Raw genomic sequence first — 20,011 nt, 5'->3', positions numbered from 1 at the left:
TGGCGCAGGGCTGAGCGGCCGCACGGAGCGCACCGGCCGAGGCCGCCTGCGGCCTCAGAGGGCTTGGCGGGGGGGGGGGGGGGGGGGGGGGGGGGGACAGGCGCCCGGGCAAGCTCACTCTTCTCTCGGGCTGCCCGCGCATTAACCGGCTTTCCCAGCTCTGTCCTTCCCTCCCTCCGCCCTGGGATCCTCCCTGGGGCACCTGCCGCGTCCCCCGCATGCGTCCTTGGCCTTCGCACCAAGTCCAGACTGCAGATGCCGAGGCAGGAGCGCCTGAGACACAGCAGGACCGGACTTGATTCGGCTTCCGGCCCGGCCCGGCTCAGGACGTGCAAGATTTGGTCTGAGGACTGCAGCTTGGCGGGATTTAAAACGTTCTCGCTCCAGTTTATAATCTGCCTGCTTTTCTCCCTTGGCAAGACTTCAGCTCCGGGCGGCAGCCCGCGGTGTGGGGCTCGGCGCGCGGGAGGTCAGCCCCGGGCTGGGTGCGCGGCGGCCCAGAGTTCTGACTCGAATCCGCTCGCCTGCCGCGGAGCAGAGCGGTTGCTCGGGAAGCAAGGGCTGAGTAAGCGCTTCCCTCTGGAGGCCGGGAGGTTGAGGACTCCCCCGCCAGCCTTCACTGGCCCGGTTCCGGAGGTGGCAGAGCACCTGCCTGGAATCCCGGCGGCCAGGGCTAACCTCGAATACAGCGCAAACTGACTCACTTTCCTCTAGGTTTGACAGAAAGAAAACCACGATGGGGTTGGGGAGGGAAAAGACGGAGACCTTAGGGTGCCCATTGCAAAGGCAGCCAAGTCAGAGATTCTTTAAATGTCAGCGTCTACACTGAGATCATCCTGCGTGTTTTACTGGGGGGTCATTCACTGACATTTTTCTGAGCACTACCTACAAGGCCTTTTCCACAGGCCAGATAAAACTAGTCATCAGGACACAACGTGTTGACCCTGTGGAATAGCACTGTTTTATATTCCAGACTCTAAAGACTCTATTTCATTTCTTGCCAGTTTCTAAGGATTCAGAAAAAGCTACTGTGGGACCTAGAAGAGTTAATGTAGCTCAAAGGCTGAGCAGATTTTCCTCTCTGCTAGTAGCGTAATTAATCCTTACTATTCCCGAAAAGCTGGCCAAGGGAACACTTCATTCCTCAGATGAGGTTCAAACAATCTCCCCAAAACTCTTGTCCCAGCTAGTACCCATGGCCAGGTATCCAGGTGCAATCTGGGTTGGACCCAACCCCTCGGGATTGGCATCTGGTCTCCCATGACCAGTCTAAGTAGACATAAACCCTTGTCTTCACTTCCCTAACCCTAATAATACCCCCTTGGGAGTACTATTTAAATAGAGCTGTTTTGAGAGCTACAATAAAAGAAGAAATTTCCTGTTCCACAAGTAATTGGCCTAATGAAATCTTACCTGTGGGGGTGGTGGCTAATTAACCAAGAGACAGCAGAGGAGAAAGCAGCTCTGGAGGAGATCACCTGACAAGCAGGGAAATGTCCCAGGGTGTGGAGGTGGCTGTCTCTAGGACCGGAAGTTTTAGGGTGACCACTAAAGCCCTCCGGCAGCCTTACGCATCCAGTGAATTAGAGGAGCTCCCTACGGGCTCTAAGATCCAGTCCTGGAACCATCTGCCCCCAAAAGTCCCAGAGTTAAGTTTCTGCTCTCACCCTGCTGGTTCTCAGTATGGTTGCTGGGAAAGAGCCTCAGCATTTCCTGGGAACTTGTTAGAAACGCACGTTCTCAGACACCGTCCTGGATCTACTGAGTCTGAATCCCTGCTGGTGGGATCCAGCAACCTGTGTCTGAGCAAGCCCTCTGGGGACTGCAGTGCAGGCTCAAGTTCTCGGACCACTGCTTCTGTGAAAAACATCATTGTTTGCTTAGCACCTTCTACATCTGGATCACCCAGAGGGACGGGGGTTGGGAATTTCAGATCCATCTGCATGGTTCTGAAGACAAGCCCTGCCCCCACCTAGTCCTGTGACCTTGTACATCCTGCTTTCAGCTTTAGGATGGAGGGATTCATGCCTCTTCCATGGGAATTCACGAGTGTCTGTGTCTTCCCTCCGGCAATCCATCAAATAGGAAATTTTCAGAACCAGACCCACCACCCCTAGAGTGAAAATCTGCGAGACAAGGAATGACCACACATGTCCAAGATGCTAAGGTTAATACATTTTTAATTAACATTTTTAAACGGCTCTAGGTTTACAAGAGTTCAGTTCAGCCTTTGAGTCCCGAGGATGAAGAATTGTTTTTAGCAGAATTATGTTTCCCCAGGCTGACTTTCATCCAAATATTTTCAAAGATTAGATTAAAACTTCCCTAAAAAGTGAAACTTAACTTCACTTATGCCTCCTCTTTTTTTCTTACGAAGAGAAGGAGAAGAACAGATCATGTGAGGCTTGATTTTCATATTTTGTATATACATAATTCAGGATTAAGTAAAGTTAAAACTGATCAGAATGGTTTGAGCCTTTTCCTTCTCTCTTAGGGCAGAACACTTTTGGCTCTATGTTGCATACTACATTGCTTTTTGTGTACATATAAAAAAGCATATCTTTAGAGCAGGAACTTTAGAAAACACAGAGAAATATGAAGAAGAAAACGCGCATATCCTACGGCTCCCAGATGATCACTGTTAATGTTTCAGTATATTTCTCTGTGTTTTTTTTTTCCTGCTAACGGGTATGATTATTACTATGTGTATGTACATAAAACTTTTTAATGGCATCATATCCTATTACGATCATCCTGCAGAGGTGGGATGGACTCCTCCCACCCAAAATTTGGTTCCGATGTCAAAACTAGTGATGCAACACGCACACACCAAGAGGTTAGGATGAGACTTATTACTCCCATTATGAGGCTTTCTGGGGGAAGGAGGGGAGTGCAGAGCAGGCTTCTAAAGAGGTCCATGAATGGCTCAAGAGAGCTTAGAAAGGCAAATGGCATTGGTTTTTCTTGTGGGTAGGAGGAGAGGCTGGGATGACCAGGCCTTGGGTGGTTTGCTCCTCCCACTGGTGTAGACGGAATGGTGTCCCTGCGCTTTCTCATCAGGTTGCCCAGATGTGGGGCACAAAGGGAAAGGGGAGAGGTAAGCTCAGTAGCTGTCACCAGCAAAACACCAAAACCACAGTTGTGCATCTTTGTCCTAAATTTACTATCATATGTTCTAGGCAGAGGGGTGACCAAAAGCTTCATTGTCAAACCAAATTTCTTTTGACGTTGGCATCTTGTGGCAATGCCAGTTTCCCTGTAACTGATCATTTATTCATTCATATTCCAGAGAGACTATGGATTAAAAACAACATTGACTCTTTTCTTATAAAACAAACAAAAAAAGAGCATGGAAGAATAAAACATAGCATATATCTTGAAAGCATTGCATCACTAAGTTTCCCTTGAAAATAAATACAGCTTGCTCAGGAAAAGAATATAGATCGTTTTCTTGTTTGTGAGTATATTTGCATTTGTAATGATCACACATATCTCTCGCTATTCTGCAAACCATGACTGCAGAATGTGTGAGTCACGTATCTAATCTGCTTTTAAATATTGGTTCTAAAGAATGTATGTACTTCTAATCCTACAGCTGGAGACCACACCTTGTAACAACAAAAGACAACTCTATTTGTCAGCTTTGCAAACAGGAATCATAACTAAGCACGAGGCTATTTTTTCCCTCTATAATAAAGAATGTTCCAACATCTTTAATGACCGAAGATAATCCTCTGTCGTCATCTGGTGCATCTAAGTTATAAAAATATATACACTGCTTTGAAGAAAGGTTCTGGTCCACTGATGTCGAGTGAAGGTCAGATTATGGAAAACTGGCATTGTTACAGAAAGAAATGAGGCCTGCTTATGTTTTCTCTTAGCATTTTGAATAAAGAGTCTCACTACATAGTTTCCAACGTGAAGATTTAATTAAGAGCTTGAGGAGTGATTGATTCTAGATGCTGGTCACTGATGATGACTTGCATGTATTAGAGAAACACCTTCCATTGAAATGCATGCAGGGAACAATCTGGTTTCAGACTGAAGGCCTCCTGAAGAACGTTTTGAATAGACCAGGAAGATCAGAACAAATTGGAACATCTTCTTCCAAGATAAAAAAGCACTTAAAAACAGGCAATTTGGTAGAGACATGAACCAATCCTATTTTTCCCCTTGAATGCGAAAGAACTTGTCATCTCTGAGAAATAAAGTGGGTATGCTTTTTGAACTGAAGTGTAAAGATTGGCAATACAATGTCAAAATAGTAGCTATTTGAGAGAGACATAAGACAGGAGGATGGAGGCAGGGTGAATAAATTGAGAAAGAACGTTCTCCCACAGTTTTTAATTTAGAAAAATGGGTGCTCCTCATACTTCCCCTAAGAGGTATGGCTCAGTCCGTGTCAGAAATACTCCTGGAGCATGCCTTCTGGTGGCTGCCATCCCCAGGAAGCTTCCGGAAGCTTCTGTAACAGTCCTCTACGAGCCAGATCAGAGCTAATCTCACACTCCTTCCTCCCGAGAGCCGTGTATGTTAATCTTATTGAAATGTTTAGCCACTCAGTTGCTTTCATTCTAAACTGCCTCTCCTGTTTTCCACCCCTAGGAAGAAGTCCTTCAGTGTCTTCACCAGGGATAGAAAATAACCTGCATGAACTTGTTCACATCAAGCTGGGGGGTAGGGCCACTGACCCTCTTCCCTCTCCATTGCCCAGACTGTAACGAAGGCTGCGGTGACTGACAGCAACAGGGCAGGAATCCCACAGGTCCTTTAACCACAAGTGGTTCTCCCAGTAAAGCATCCTGGAGGCTGTGTCTTTGTGAGCACTTTTGTGCTCCATAGTCCTAGTACAGAAAAGGCAGGGAGATTTCAGACTGTAGTATAAGCCACTTATCTCCCAGGCTCAAAATTGTCTAGTGACTGCCCAAAGCACTTGGCAGGAGCCCAGGAGCCCAGCCTGGAGCTGGCCTCACCACCCTCTTACCTCTGCGGGCTACTAGCAAAATGCCTGGGCCAGTGAATGGGCAAACCACCCAAATGCAACTTAAAGCACAAGTGAAATCTTTGTGATGGACGTTCCCAAAGTTGGTCTTCTGATATACCCAAGAGACATTCCCAGGGGCGCTCTGTCTGCCTCTGCTTCCCCCCACCTGCAGAGCTTCTAAGGCCTCCAACTCCTGCCAAGCAAGAGTTCTGTGCGGTCATGTTAAGTCTTGACCCAGAACAGGAATTTTTGTGGTGACCCCAATCAAAAATGAGTCCCATGAATCTTCTGAAGACATAAAAGATCTTAACTCTTGATCAAAATAACATGTTTGAGTATCCTTAATCTCTTGCATGGCAAGTTCATACTCTTTTTTTTTTTTTTTTTTTTCCTTCTTCTTTATTTTAAGTAGGCTCCATACTCAGCATAGAGCCCAATGCGGGGCTTGGGCTCACCACCCTGAAATCAAGACTTGAGCTGAAATCATGAGTTGGCTGTTTAATGGACTGAGTGCCCCCCACCCCGGCACCCTAGCAAGTTCATGTTCTAATACTGAGCACTTTTTGAATTTGTGAAGGGAGAAGTAGTTCTCTTCCTCCAGGAACATTGGCTAGCTATTTGTAGAGAGTTAAAAACTACCTTGATATAAATTCAGGCTAAACCTCAGATTTTATTTCTCTCTGATATTAATGGGTGAGTATTGATCATGAAAATAATAATAATGGCCACAGTTTATTAAACACCAACTTTGGGTCACAGGCTATGCTAAGTAAGCACTGTGCCTATACTCAAGAACACCTCAACACCCATTTTATCACCCCCACTTCACATATGTTAAAACTGAGGCTCTGAGGGGTGAGGGAACTTGCCCAAGGTCACACAGCCTTTAGAGGCACTTTCACACCCAGTCTGCCTTTTATCTCTGTACCCCTTGTAGTTATTATTCTGACTTTATATTGGTGATCTTTACAATTCGGGTCAAAAAGTTTGTGTTTCAGGGATGATAAGTTCTTTTGTAGTAGAGGAGGAAAATATTTCTTCTAAATATTTTTCTCTCTCTCTCACTCTGTTTAAAGAACTTTCACAATAAGTTCGACTTCGCCAAACTATGCATGTTGGGACTGAAGAAAACCAAAATGGCCCCTGAGAACAGTAAAAGCACCTACTTCATAGGATTGCTTGGGTTGGATTCTAATAATACAGGTGGAGCAGTCAACATGATGCCTGTTACACAGTCAGCACTGAAAATGTTGCCTCCCACCATGATAATGATGAGGAGGACATGGTTATTGCCCTTGCCAAGTTCCCAGTCTAGTGGAGGAAGGCTTCAGGTAAACACGTGATCATGCTACAGTGCAGTGTGACTAATGCATGAAGGGGAACCAGGACCAGGGAGAGGAGAGCTCAAGCCAGCTCAAGGGAGGGGGCGTAACTGAGGCAGCATTCAGTCAACTCACAGACACATGGTGCCTATGTGCATGGATGACTATAAGTGACTTAAAATGACTGCCTGTGTATTCATGTCTGTGTAAACAGGAACACAGTTAGGTTCAGACAACTGCTACTTTATCATTTCCTTTTCCTTGTGCTACAGAGGACCAGGATCTCTAGGAGCTTTTAAAAATATCACCTTGCGTGCCATTGAAGAGTATTTTGGATTCGTAGTCCAGTTACCAGAGATCTCATTATAATATAAAGGGGCAGGCAAGATGGAAAGCAAAAGAATTATGGTTATCTATGAAACTGAACATTACATTTCCTGGGATTATAGTCTCAAAGCAGAAGTTCCATGCTCACTGCAGACTTTTTTTTGACAGAAGTGTGTACCCATCAGAAGGTTTTGAAAGAGTATAAACTAGGGTTCTTCTGGGCTCATGGACACTCTGGCTCAGGACTCCAACAAGAGCCCATTTTTGTCTCTTGACCTTTCGTGAATGGCTTTCCCTGACCCCGGTCACCTGAAGACACAGCCTCCTGGCTCTTGGTCATCTGGGAACATGGCTATTCTCAGCTGCCCATAAAACCAGAGTAAATGTTCAATCATTAGCCAGTTGTCAGTAAGTATCCAGTCTGCCCAAAGTGCTATGGGAGACTTTATGAGGGGCACCTGGCCTTGGCATTAGTTAATAAGATAAAGTCTACACTAAAAGAGAAGAAGTACCACACTGGGTTGCCATAGGAGGGGTTCAGATACTGAGTGCCACAGGACTTTGGAAGAGGAAAAGAACTGCTTTGCTCCTTGTAGGTATTTGAGGAAGAACAAAGTACAGGTCAGTTGGATGGACGGATGGTGGCGGGGCGGGGGGGGAGGGATCGATAGATGAACACGTGCATAGGTACATAAGTACAGCAGTGTAACAGAGTGCTTTTGAAGCCAGTTGGACAAGAGCTGCTGTTCTGTCACTTACTAGCTGAATGACCTCAGGAGATTCAATTAACCCCATCAAACCCAATTCCCTCACCTATAAAATAGAGATGATAAGACTTGCCTTGCAAGCTGATTGAGGGAATCGAATGTGATAAGGTTTGTGAAACAACTGGCACGTGGCGGGTGCTCAGTGAAGAGCCACCATGTTTATTTCCAGTGGTAATGGTCTAGAAAAGTTTTCAGGTAGACACGGAATTAAAAACAGACCTAAGAAAAGACAGATTGAGGTGGACAGAAAAGGGGAAGGAGACAATCTGTTGGAAGAACAGCATACTGAGAACGTAAACCTAGAAAAGCTGGAGGCACAGGCAGTGTCCCTCAGGGAAGCTAACTGGAGCCACAGGTTCACAGGGTTAGAAAGTCAGTCGGGGAGGCCTTGAAATGCCAAGGGATTCTGGCTTTTTCCCTGGAGGTCCGTGAGGAATACTGAAGGTTCAAAGGGAAGCAGAAAGGCTCCCTCTGGACCCGCTTTCTTCCTTTTCCTCAGTCTGACCTTGGCCACATCCGGACTTCCTTTGAACTTGGAGGCTCTCATTTTTTATAGTATTTATAGTTCCCTTTACCTCTGACAAGTAGCCTCTGGACTTCCTGTGCCCAGGACAGCTGCAGGGCAGTGACAACCAGCTCCCCCCTCCATCCCCAGGGGGAGCGCGGGAAGGCTGCTGTGTCCCCAAACCCTCCCTTGACAGTTAAGAAGCAAATGATGTTTAAAGATGAGCTGGCACAAAGGGAAACGAGGCCCCTAAAGGTCCTCTGACGGGGAAAGGCTGCCCGTGGATCAGAGCAGTCGGCGGTGACTCACGCTGTCACAGGGCTGCGTGCAGAAGAAGGCCCTCTGCCCACAGATGTGTGGGCGCGGTTCCAACAACCGGAGGCCCCAGGGTTGTGGGGACAACGACAGGCTGTGCTTCACGCCACCAAGCCAACCACAGGGAGGATGACACGGGAACCTGGATGGTGCCTGCCAGGTTTCCTTCCATAGGAGGCAGCAGAGGCAAGGCGAGCGGTTCTTGGGTCCCTGGTTTCAAGAAAGAAGGAACACTGGAGCTCGAGACAGCCCAGAGTCCAGCGCATCTGAATCATTCGTTCAGAAATCCCCTTCAGGAAGTCTGTAAAGTCTGCAAAATTCAGTGGGTATGTATATTTTGCGAGGAGAGGACCCATTGTTTCCATCAGCTCCTTTGGGTTCTAAGATCTCCTGCAGGTCTTGATCACGTGTAACCTCGTTCTGCCCAAGGAGCACCATGGACTCTCCGCAGGTCCCTCCAAGGGTGGAGAGCAGGGAAGAGGGTGGAAGTAGTCTCAGAGCCCTTCCACTGCCCTGGCCCCACGACAGAGCCTACGATAAGGGGACATTCTGTGTTATCCTGAACATGGCCCCCAGGGACAGAAGTTAGCTGTGTCAGGAGAGTCTACTGCAGAAGTCTTTGCGCCCTCTGCCCCCCAGAACCTCTGGTCCTTCGGGTGCTCCCCTCCCCTACCAGACCGACTTCCTGTGAGGAAGCCGCCACCCTCCCCAGGCAACCATGTGCTACTCCTGAGGCTCCCTCGCTGGTGGTCAAGCGCCTTGCTGAGGTTCTGGCCCTCTTGGCCCTATGCTCCAGGGAAGCAGCAGGTGGAGAGTGAGCAGGAAAACGGGAGCAGTCTGGGGTCTGGGAGACACTGTTGCTTCTGTTGCTGTTGTTCGTCCTTGTCCGCTGAGCAGCTGTGTCTTTGAGCTGACCTCAGCGGAAGGTCAACCTACTTGCAGTGATAAAGAGCCGCACTCCGGAGGCCAACGACGTGGGCTTGAGCCCAACGACGTGGGCTTGAGCCCTGGCTCCAGCACTTGTTACTGGTAGAACTTCAGGCAAGTTTCTGGACATTCTAGACCTTGGTTTTCCCCTGTGGAGGATAGCATCATCGTGCCCACCTTTGGCAGACTGGTATGTGCCAGCAATTCCCCTACAGCCAGCGGGTTCTGCTCAGCCCAGCCTCCCTTGCCCTTGGGTCTGCTGTGTGATTGAATTCTCTATTAAATAGAATGTTAGGGGGTGTGGGGAGCCCTGATTGTGGGCCTGGCTCCTCCACATTCTGTCTTATTCCATTGGCTGGGTGCCTGACAGGACTCAGAAGCCCTGTGGGATGATGGAGCCAACAAATGGAAGGAGCCTGGGTCCCTGAATCACCAAGTGGAAGGCCACTTGTCAAATATAAGCCCTGGACTATTACTTGAGTGAAAACAGCTTGTATTTTTTAGGATACTGAGAATCTACGATGGGTTTCTATAACAGTAGGTCTACTTCATAAAGTCTTTGCAAACATTGAATGAATTAACATATACAGAGTTCCTGACAGTGCCTGGAACATATATAAATGTGCTATAATCATAATTGCCTTATCATGATATTTGGATGGATGGATAGATAGTTGATAGATAGTGAGCTAGAGAAAGGGAGAGGCAGAATTATCTTTAAGGATTGCAAAGATCCTTGACCAGAGTCCTTTTTCCCCCCAGTATTATTGAGATACAGCACTGAATAGTTTAAAGACGTGCAGCATAGTGGTTTGACTTGCATATATTGTGAAGGGATCACCACAATAAGTTTAGTTAATATTCATCATTTCATACAGATACCCAAAAAGGAAGGGGGAGGGGAATATCTTTTTCTTTCTTTGCAATGAGAACTCTTGGGCACTGCTCTCTTAACATCTTCCAAATATATTATACAACAGAGTTCACTGTAGTCACCATGCTGTACTTATTTATCTTAAAACTGGAAGTTTGTACCTCTTGGCCACTTTCATCCAATTCCCCCTCTCCCCACTCCTACTCCTGGTAACCACAAATCCAATCTCTTTTTCTATGAGTGGTTTTTAATTTGGTCGGTTTTGTTGTTGTTGCTGTTGGGGCTTTTTTAGATTCCACATATAAGTGAGATCATACAGCATTTTCCTTTGTCTGTCTGATTTCTTCCACTTGGTTCAGAGTCTTATTTCTTAGATTATTATTGAGATTATATTAAAAATACATTTTTACTATATGGCTGTAGAGTTTGTATTTGGGAGGCAAAAAGGGCACCATAGAAAAATAAACCGAGGCATTGATTAGTACATTTCTATGTTTCTTGCAGAAAAATAAAAGACAACCGCTTTTTTCAAAGACATATACTGTCTGGACGAAATAGTTTTTTTTAGCCAAATATGGTATTTATGCAAAAATAATATCTTCTCTTTCCCAGTCACATAATCATTGAGATAATTTGCTCCTATGAGGAATTTTTATTCCTCATAGAATAGGAAGGAAGGAAAGAAGGAATTGAAGAAGGAAGGAGTGAGGGAAGGAGTGAGGGAAGGAAGAGGGGAAGGAAGAAGGAGGGAAGAAGGTTGGTTGGGAGGGAGGGAGGAAGGAAAGAAGGATCATAACTGAGCTGGCCTCAGTAGTAACCACCTCTGAGATGTTGATATTTCTCTTGCAGTGCTATCTTTCTGTCGCAGTCACAAAGGCTTTACCCCTAACATCAGCATTAGTTCTCTTTCATTTTTACTATTACAAAAATCTCCTACTAGCCCACCTGCTCCCCATTTGCTCCCCATGCCTTCCTGCCCACTCCCAAATCCATCTAGCATACTGTGCTCAAGATAATTGCCTCAAAATCCTTGTTCCCCTCTCTTCTCTTCTAAACTCTACGTGGCCCTTGGTTGTTTCTCACACAGAACCTCAGATGTGTTAGAGAAGAGCTATAGTGATAGAGAACAAACTGGTGTCATGTATTCTTTAATCATTGATTAAATTCACTCAAATAAGGTTTCTTTTTTTTTTTAAGATTTTGTTTATTTATTTGACAGAGAGAGATCACAAGTAGGCAGAGAGGCAGGCAGAGAGAGAGGAGGAAGCAGGCTCCCCGCCAAGCAGAGAGCCCAATGTGGGGCTCAATCCCAGGACCCTGGGATCACGACCTGAGCCAAAGGCAGAGGCTTTAAACCACTGAGCCACCCAGGCGCCCCTTAAATAAGGTTTCTTTAAAGCTTTTATTTATTTATTTAGAGAGTGTATGTGAGTTGTGGGGAGGGGCAAAGGGAGAAAGAGAACATTTCAAAGAGACTTCACACTAAGCATGGAGCCTGATGCAGGCAGGGCTCGATCTCATGACCCCGAGATCATGGCAAGAGCCAGAATCAAAAGTCTGACATTTAACCAACTGAGCCACCCAGGCATCCCTCAAATAACATTTGTAATCACCTGCTGTCGATCAGGAGATACAACAGTTAACAAAACAGGCAAAAAATCTCTGCCCTCATGGAGCTTACTCTAGAATGTAGGAAGATAGAGAATAAATGAATAAATACATTAAATCATGGTGCATTAAATGGTGATAAACAGGAAAGAATTAATTATGGGGGAATAATAATACATGTTGAGAGTGGGGTAGGAGGATGGCATTTTAAATAAGGTGATAAGGGAAGCACTCATGAAAAGTGGTATTTAAGCAAAGACCTAGAAAGTGAGGGAGCAAGCTATGTACAGAGCTGAGAAAGAACATTCCAGAGAACAAATTTTGGACCAAGAGGGTTGGTCTATCTTGTCCGTTTGAGGGGTAGCACAGAGTCCAGTGTGGCTGGCATGCAGTGAGTAGAAGAATCCAGATTGAATAAAGGCTAGAGGACAATCAGAGGGAGTTTGGCTTTTACCCTTAGTGAACTGGGAAGCCATTGGAGGATTCTAAGCAAAGAAAAGTATTGAAATGATTGCTCTGGTTGCTGGGTGGCAAATGGCCTAGAGTGGGCATAGATAGAAGCCAGGAGACCAGCTAGGAGCCTAAGATAGTAAGTAATATGAACAAGAGATGATGGATGATGGAAACTTAGACCGGGATGGTACCAGTGGAAACTCTGGTTATAGTTTGAACATAGATCCCAGATCGTTTTCTGATTGATTGGATGTAGAGTATTAGTGTGAAAGAGTAAAAGAAGAATCTGTAATTTGAAGCCTAAAAATATAAAATATAAAAGATAAGAGAGAAACTGGTTTATTGTGGAAAGATTAGGAGTTTCCTTTCTGGGTATGTTAAGTCAGATGCATATTAGACTTCCAACTGAGGATGTCAAGTATGTCATAGGAATTCAGGGGAAAGGTCCAGGCTGGGGACATAAATTTAGAAGTTGTCAGCATATAGATGGCATTTAAAGCTGTGGCTGAGATTACCACTCAGAACACGTAGATAGTGAAGACATCAAAGGGGCAAGACACAGGGCCCATATTCTAAGTGGTCTTAGAAATGAGAACAAGAAGCAAAAGAAACTGAAAAGGCGTGCCCACTCTTAGAGACGAGATTAGCAGAAAGTAGGTCCTAGAAGCCAAGCGAAGAGTGTTTCCAGGACAGGCTGAAAAACTACATCAGATTCTGCATTAGTCGTATAAGCTGAAGGCAGATCATTGGATTTAGCAATTGGATTTAGCCACATGGAAGCTACTGGAGACTTGAGCAAAGAGCAAAGTAGGAGCAGAATATGGATAAGGCCACCCCATCAGGAAAGACTAGGAGGAAGAGAAGTAGAGACAATAAATGTGGACACTCTTTGAATGAGTTTAGCTATACAGGAAGTCAAATGAAAGGGCCATAGCTAGGGGAAAATACAGGGTCAGGGGTGGGTTTTCCTTAAGGTGGAGCAATTACATCAAAATTGTATGTTGCCAGAAATTCAAGAGTTCATTGGCCTAAGGAGTCTGACATAAGTATAAGATTTCTTTGAAATCTTCAAGATTCACATAAATTTCTCCTTTTACTCTGACCAGTATCTGTCTTAATGTACAAGTATCTATCCTCTCTGCCATATGGTGATTTGCACTAAGAAATATATATATTTTGTCTTTGTCCCCATTTCTGGCACAGAACTCCTGAAACCCTTGGAATATCCTAAGTGATGAGAGCAATAAAGGTGGCTTTTGGAAAGTCCCTAGGTAATCAAAGGATGAGGGAATGGTTATCAGGGGCCCCACGCTTGTGCTTAAAGTGTTGGACCTTTCAGTCCCACCTCCTGCTGTGTCTATCAGGTTTCCTCCTATGGTGTGTGACAGAAGCCCAATTCAAACTTACTAAACAAATGTGGAATTTACTCACTCACATAACTGGAATGTTAGAAGAGGACAAATCTTTCTTTCTTTTTTTTTTTTTAAGATTTTATTTATTCATTTGAAAGAGAGAGGGAGAGAGAGCTGGAGCAGGGTGCGTGGGGCAGAGGGAGAGGGGGAAGTAGTTTTCTGGCTGAGCAGGGAGCTGGGCAGAGGGCTCAATCCCAGGACCAGGACCCAGGCATCATGACCTTAGCTAAAGGCAGATGTTTAACCAACTAAGCCACCCAGGCACCCCTTAACAGCCATTTCTAATAAAAACTTCAGGCAAAAGAGGTATGGAAACCAAGAACAAACATTCATATTGAATCGTATGAAATCACCAATCTCCGGCTCTTTTGGACCTATAAAACATAAATGTAGGAAGTGTCTAAACTAACTGTTGATATGGTTATATACCTGGAAAATCCAAGATAACCTTATAAAATATTACTAGAATTAATAAAGGAAGTGAATGTTCTGTGTTCTGACAGTAAGCACTTGAAAAAAAAATGGGAAAAGTGTTTCATTCACAATAAACTAAAAATTTTTCTAGAAATAAATTTAATAAGTAAGGACATTTAAATCAAACTATAACATCTTGTCAAAGTATCTAAACCCAAATCTTAACAAATGGAAAAAATCCTTAACAGTCTTGGTTGAGAAGACAACATAATGTAAAAGTCCATTCTCCCAAAATTAAGGTATAAATTTAATACGATTATAATTGCAAGGCCAGTAGCATTGAGAAAGTGAGAATCGGATAAACTTGTATACAAAGGGATAAATGCCTAGGGATAGCAAAGAGAAAATTTTGAATAGGCAAAAAATTAATATAAATTAAATTAAGGGGAAAAAATATGCAGTGAAAACTTTCCTCCTGTCTTTGTCCCACATCTGCCCAGGTTCATCTAACCCCCCACCATATGATATCCTTCCAGAATTTAGATAGATAGGTAGAAAGAAATAGAGAATCTTGTTTTTTTCCACATTTTCTACACAAAGGGTATCATATCATACACTCCGAATCATGCTTTTTACTTACTAAATCTCTGAGATATTTGTAATACAAAAAGAGCTTATTTGTTCTCTATTATTTAGATGCTTTACCTTCCATTGTATAGATATATGATAATTTATTTCACTAGTTTCCTGTTATTGGTTGTTCAGGTTATTTCTAATGTTTTGTTACTATAAGCACTGTTACAATGTGAGTGTGTGTGTGTGTGTGTGTGTGTATCCACGTCTTTTCTCCTAAATATATCTTTAGAATAATTTACCAAAAGTACCATTGCCAGAAATATGCATTTGAAATATTGCCAAACTGCCTTACGTAGGGGTTATGCCGAAGGGTTATGCTTTTACCAGAAATGAATGAGAATATGTTTGCCCATAACCTCACCAACATGGTGTGTTACAAACTTCTGAATTATTGCCAACTTAAAAGGTGAAAAATGGTATCTCAGCATAATTTTCGTCCGTACTTGTCTTTTCCTTCTAATTAGGAGTGAGTTGAGGCTCTTTAAAGAGCATTTGTATTTCCTTTTCAAAAACTCTTCATATTCTTTTCTCTTATTTCTAGTGTGTTGAAGGATAAACAAATGAATCAATGGACAAAGCAGAGAGTCCTAACCATATATTTATAGTTTCAAGTAGGACAAAAGTGATTCCTCTTGTCTAGAAAAGGCAAATTTATAGCCGTAGAAAACAGATCTGTGGTTGCCTAGGCTAGAGAGTAAACAGATGCAAGAAAACTTTTTGGGGTGACGGAAATGTTCTAAAACTAGATTGTGATGGTTGCAAAACTCTGTTGACTTACTCAAATTACTTAATGAGGGATGAATTTTACAGTGTGTAAATTATACTTCAATAAAACTGTTTTTTTTTAAGTTTTAAAAGTTTAATTCCAGTATAGTTAACATACAGTGTTATATGAGTTTCAGGTGTACAATGTAGTGATTCAACAATGTTATGCATTACTCAGTCTTCATCATGATAATGGACTCTTTAACCCCCATCACCTATTTCAACCAGACCCCCATCCATCTCCCCTCTGGTAACTGAGGGTTACCATGGTTTAGAGTTCTGTATGGTTTAAAAGTCTGTTTTTTGGTTGGTTTCTCTTTTTTTCTTCTTTGTTCACTTATTTTGTTTCTTAAATTAGACATATGTGTGAAATCAGATAGTATGTCTATCTCTGACTTATTTGGCCTAACGTTTCATTATGCTCTCTAGCTCTATCCATGTTGTTGAAAATCAATAAAGCTGTTTTTAAAAAGTGATTTTTTCAATCCAGTGGGGAAGGATTGGGTATTAAATAAAGATGAGGAGCACCTGGGTGACTCAGTTGATTAAGCCTCTGGCTCTTGTTTTCAGCTCAAGTCATGATCTCAGGGTCCTGGGATCAAGCCCTTCCTTAGCTCCTCTCTTACCCCATACACAAAATAAATTCTAGGTAGATTGAAGATCTAAATGTAAAAATTAAAACAACAACAATACTGGATCACCACATGTAAAATCTAGGGTGGGTGAGAGCTTTTTAATCAATGGTGGAAATTCAGAAGCTATAAAGTACATACATACATACTTGATGAGATAAAAATGAGAAGCTATGGCTTGGAAAAGCCACCATAAACTAAGTCAATAGATAAACACTAGCCTGGGGAGCAACCCAGAGATCAGAGGGTGAACAAATATACAATAATATACAAATATACAATAATATACAAAGAACTCTTACAAAACAAGTAAGTCAGGGATAAACAGCACAACAGAAAACTGAGCCAAGGATGTGAATAGGTAATTCACAGAAAAGCAATTGCAGGTGACCAGCACATGCATGAAAAGAGGCTCAAATTCAGGGGCAATCAGGGAGATAGGAAGTAAAGTCACAACGAGACAGTTATTTACACTGATCAGATGGAAAAATGGGGGAACAATAATCCCTATTGCTAAAGAGGATGTGTGGACTCTAGTACATTTCTGGTTGGAAGTATGTATTAATGCAATCTTTTTTGAAAGAAATGTGGCAACATCTTTTATGATTAAAAATACATACATGTCTGACTCAGAATCTGCACTCCCAGGAATCTATCCCTTAGGAGTGAAAGCTTTAAGACCTAAGGATGTATTTTCATAGAAATGCACTCCATTGTAAACGTTGATTAAACAAGCAAACAAAAAACTGGACACAAAGTAAATATTCTCTGTAGGAGAACGGTTAAAGAAACTGTAGTTCTACTCCACTTTGTGGCTGTTCAGAAAGATAACTTAGAGCTAGCCTGAGTGAATTAGGAGGGATTCCATTAGGTGCTAGAGAAAACAAACAAACAAACAAACAAAAAGCAAGATACAGAAAAATATAAAAATAAGAAAACAATGATAAACATATATGTATTTAAACAGATGTTCTTTGATGGTTATGGATGATTAGACGAACATGGAGGAAAAGTGGCGAAAGGATAATGTCTTGGTCTCCTCCAGCTGCTATAACTGAATCTCACAGACTGGTTTTCATCAACAGACATTTATTTCCGACAGTTCTGGAGGCTGAAGTCCCAGTTCAAGGTGTCAGTAGATCTCATTCTTGGTAAAGGCCCTTTTTCCTGTCTTGCAGATGGCCGCCTTTATCTTCACCGGACAGGGGAGAGGAAATTCCCAGGTCTCTTCCTCTTCTTAGAAAGCCACTAATCCCACCATGGGGGCTCTACCCTCAGTACCTCCCATAGGCCCCGCCTCCCTACCCCAGCACTCTGGGAGGTAGGACCTCAACATATGAATTTGGGGAAACCCAAATATCCGGTCCATAACAGATAAATAGTAGGTTGTCTACACAGGTTGCCTGGGGCACTGAGGAGGCATTGAGGATGCTCCAGACCAACTGAAAAGGAAAAGGTGGGGTGGGGGTAAGGGAAGATGAAAATAAACAGGATTCACCTGTTAAAATAAAGATTTATCTTTTAGTAGCCAATTTCAGTGCACCTGACAAACACCTATTGTCTGGGAGATTTCTCTGTTTTCAAGTCAGAGACACCCTGGCTCAGAAAGGATTATTCCCTCAGCCAGCACCCCACCCTCCACCCCAACCCCAGCGAGGCAATTACTCAGCCTGAAATACCACCCAAGCCTCCTGACTTTCCCGTGGCTTGAACCGGAGGTGAGGTTATTCCCAGCTAAGTGTAAGCCGCGGGCATGGAATAGAGGAGCGAGTGTATAGACGGTAAAGACTTGGCTTCCTGGGCGGGGGGTCGGGGGGTGGGGGGGGGGTTTGGACGTGGCCCTGCCACCAGAGAGCTGCCCTGTGTCACCTGGCTGGGTGGAGGGAGGGCGGCTGCTTCTCTGCGTTTCCGGAAGAAGCAGAAGCGAGGGCGGCTGCAGCCACGAGGATCAGCGCCATGGCGAGCTCGGCGTCTGCAGCCGGTTTGTGGCCAGCAGTGCCTTTGGTGGGGGGAGTAGGAGTGGACCACCAGATGCAGCAGACGAGACAGGAAATCTGTTCCTGGGTGGCTCTTGGCAAGCCGGTGGAGTTCTGGCAGAACCAGGGGGACAGACATGGTGGCGAGGGGAGGGGCGCGATGTCTCTTTTTTCCTTTTTGATTTTGCAGGGCCTTCTGAACGAGAATCTTCACTGCTGCGTGTCTTTGGGAAACGGCGACTAAATTACAAACAAAGGGAAGAGGGGGTGCGGTTGAAGTAGGAAAAGTGGAATTTTCTGGAATTCCGTGGATTAAAATGATTTCAGATGGAAGTCAGTGGTCACTTACTGTCTCATTCTGTCGACTTGTCTCTGGGGGCCCGGGGATCTAACTCCTAAAAAAGAAAACAAACAGCATTTTTTTCATCATTGAAAAGTTTGCAACTTGTGATCCCTGACGGTAGATCGTGAGCATTTACCTCGGTATCTGGGAATCTGTCTGGGACGTGACTCCCTCCAGAGCTGGTCCCCTGGGGGAGCGGGCGCAACTCAGCCAAATGCAAGGGTTGCAAATGAGCCTGGTAGCAAGCTTGCTTGCTGCGCCCCAGTGAGGAGGCATGACTGGGGCCGGCTCTGCAGGAGCAGCTGCTGGGGTGGGGTGGGGGGTGCTGGGGGGGATCAGCCCGGGGTTGCAGAACCTTCTTCTCCTTCCTTGACCACAGGTATCCTCTGTTTGCCTGGGCCCCACTTCACCGGCACTCAGCAGGATAAACGGAGCTCTTAAATAAACGGGAAGCAAGTGGACACAGTCCAGAGGGCGAGATTTATTTTTATTTAGAAAGGTTGAAGAGGAAAAATTTAAATCCGCTTTAAATATTTACTCAAAGAGGAGATCCACAGGCGGCTGCAACATTCTAAGCCAGACTCGGGGCAAGAAGCCGGACACCGCTTTTCTGAAGTAAGCCCCAGGCACTGGAGAAAGCCCTTGGTTGAAAGAAAGAGGCCTGAAGATTCAAGAGATTCATGAAATGCACTCAAGGTTACAGATTGAGGCGCCCAGCTCCCCGTCCCCCAGCCGCTTGAATACATTTGCTGGGAGACAAGGGCAAGTGACTGAGATGCTCTCAGCCTTCTGGTTCTCATCTGTGATGGAGGGAGGGGAGAAAGGATCTCATGGAATTCTTATGAGATTAAAAAAACAAGGACTGAAAAGTGTTGGCCCAGAGGAAGTGCTTAAGGAAAGCAAGTTTGACTCCGGAAGGACAGTAGGCGTCCTAACCCTGCAGACTCCCGGACGCTCTTACATCAGAACTCAGCGTGTCTGAGATAAAGCCCAGGAGTCTGTATTTCCAACATGCCCCCCCGCCCCCGCTCCAAAGTTTTCTACAGGACCTCTAGGTTTGGGACCCAGGTTCCCCGGAACTACACGACTGTGGCCCGGGAAGGCCCCATTCAGATTCAGTCCCTTGGCTTCAAATGCCAACAAATGCCTAACACACATGTTAAACCCAGGCAACTACTCCTGCCCGACCTCATCAGCCTCACCTCCTTGCGGCATCTTACACCCCCAGATATTCAGGCGGTGAGCTGGGATTTCTCGGCCCCCTCCCCTTCACATCCATCAGCAGTCCTATCAACAGCAAGCCAAACCCAGCCCTTCCTCCTGACCTCTGCTCTGAGCTGAGCCAGCGGCCCCTCCTACTCTGCTGGGGACTGTTTTCCAGCAGCAGCCCAAGAGACTCTTACAAAGACTAAGTCTGGCCCCAGGGCCCCTCTGTCTAAGCTCACCTGGCTTCTCAGGCAGTTAGTTCTCTGTGAGGCAGCCGCCTCCTCCCTCCCTCTCACACATGCTAAGCTTGTGCCTGACTCACGGCCTTGGCGCTGGCTCTTCCCTCTGCTTGGAACATTTGCTCGCCCCATCTGCCCTCCAGCCTTCCCAGAGCTCCCGTTTTCTCCTCCAACAGTCTCTACCTCCATGCCAGCTCCTCAGGGAGGCGTGCCCTGGCTTCCAGAACCAAGGGAGCGAGCTCTGACCTACGGCTTTTTTGGGAGCTCAGTTTCCCCATCTCTAAAACGGAAAGAATAGTAGCATTC

General features: G+C 44.9%; 1 long non-coding RNA gene across 3 annotated transcripts; it reads right to left on the bottom strand.

Moving 5' to 3' along the window:
* Positions 1-17,956: 17,956 nt before the first annotated feature.
* On the bottom strand, positions 17,957-19,747 carry LOC116873644. 3 transcript variants are annotated; one of them, XR_004383873.1, is made up of 3 exons: positions 19,706-19,747; positions 18,267-18,312; positions 17,957-18,157 (listed from the first exon to the last, which is right to left on the bottom strand). It is a non-coding gene; the product is annotated as an uncharacterized LOC116873644 (long non-coding RNA). The 3 variants fall into 3 exon arrangements; XR_004383875.1 differs by lacking the exon at positions 19,706-19,747 and adding an exon at positions 19,586-19,629; XR_004383881.1 differs by lacking the exon at positions 19,706-19,747 and adding an exon at positions 18,397-18,437.
* Positions 19,748-20,011: the final 264 nt, after the last annotated feature.

This window comes from Lontra canadensis, unplaced genomic scaffold (genome assembly GCF_010015895.1).
Source record: "Lontra canadensis isolate GAN:19392208 unplaced genomic scaffold, GSC_riverotter_1.0 scaffold1, whole genome shotgun sequence".
In the NCBI taxonomy this organism is placed as follows: Eukaryota; Metazoa; Chordata; class Mammalia; order Carnivora; family Mustelidae; genus Lontra; species Lontra canadensis.
The sequence above is the reverse complement of the archived record's forward strand: the minus strand, read 5'-3'. Positions and strand labels throughout refer to the sequence as shown.